Source organism: Marmota marmota, unplaced genomic scaffold, assembly GCF_001458135.2.
Source record: "Marmota marmota marmota unplaced genomic scaffold, marMar, whole genome shotgun sequence".
In the NCBI taxonomy this organism is placed as follows: Eukaryota; Metazoa; Chordata; class Mammalia; order Rodentia; family Sciuridae; genus Marmota; species Marmota marmota.
Genome location: NW_025999900.1, coordinates 9,016,535 through 9,017,200, shown reverse-complemented (window position 1 = coordinate 9,017,200; position 666 = coordinate 9,016,535). Strand labels below are relative to the sequence as shown.

At 53.8% G+C, this 666-nt stretch overlaps 1 protein-coding gene across 7 annotated transcripts in view; it reads left to right on the top strand.

Moving 5' to 3' along the window:
• The first annotated feature begins 203 nt into the window (after positions 1–203).
• Positions 204–666, top strand: part of Slc8a3 (solute carrier family 8 member A3) — a 132,701-nt gene continuing 132,238 nt past the window's right edge. For 3 of the 7 annotated variants that reach the window (XM_048798589.1, XM_048798585.1, XM_048798581.1), the window contains exon 1: positions 206–666. This exon is cut by the window's right edge and continues 842 nt beyond it. The gene's annotated coding sequence lies outside the window, so the exon portion shown is untranslated. The other 4 variants (XM_048798584.1, XM_048798582.1, XM_048798583.1 and 1 more) reach the window with 4 other exon arrangements.

The window sequence follows — 666 nt, the reverse complement described above, 5'->3', positions numbered from 1 at the left end:
CCCACCCCTCCTGCCTCCAGGACCACGCCTGACAAATATAGCAGAAATTACAGGCATCTGATTTAAGGCTATGTGTGTACACTTGGCCCTAGCCAAGCCCCAAACCTTACTTCTGAGGCTGCATCAAAGAAGCATCTCTCCTCCAGTCTCCAGGCCCAAAGCAAGCCGCAATTTGGGAGGCAGCCCCCTCTTATTTTTAGCCTTAAAAAAAAAAAAAAAAAAAGCCAAAAGCCAACATACCAGCGCTCACTCAAGCGTCTCTCACAAGCTGTTGTTTGACTTGGGTTGAGAAAATGACAGGCTGAGTTCTGCACCAACAAGAGAAGAAAAAAACGGGGGAGAAAAGAGTTTTATTTTCCCTCCACTGCTAACCTCCGTCCCCCTCAACTCCTCCCCTAGGCCTGGGTGGACCCTGCCTGGGTAATCGTCCCCTGCTATATTTAAAAACCACAGATGTGTTCGGTGGAGACTTAATTTCGGAATTGCAGGCGGCGTCTCCTGAGGACAAGGGGAAAGCCAGAGTCGCGCGCCCGCCTGCTGCCTGGAGCTCCCAACTCCCGGGAATCCAGGTCAGGACGCGCCGATATCTTGGAAGCGCCGCCGGCCCAGAGGCGCTGGACGCCAGGCTCCAATGGTTGGATGGGTGGGAGGGGTAGGGGTTCCGTC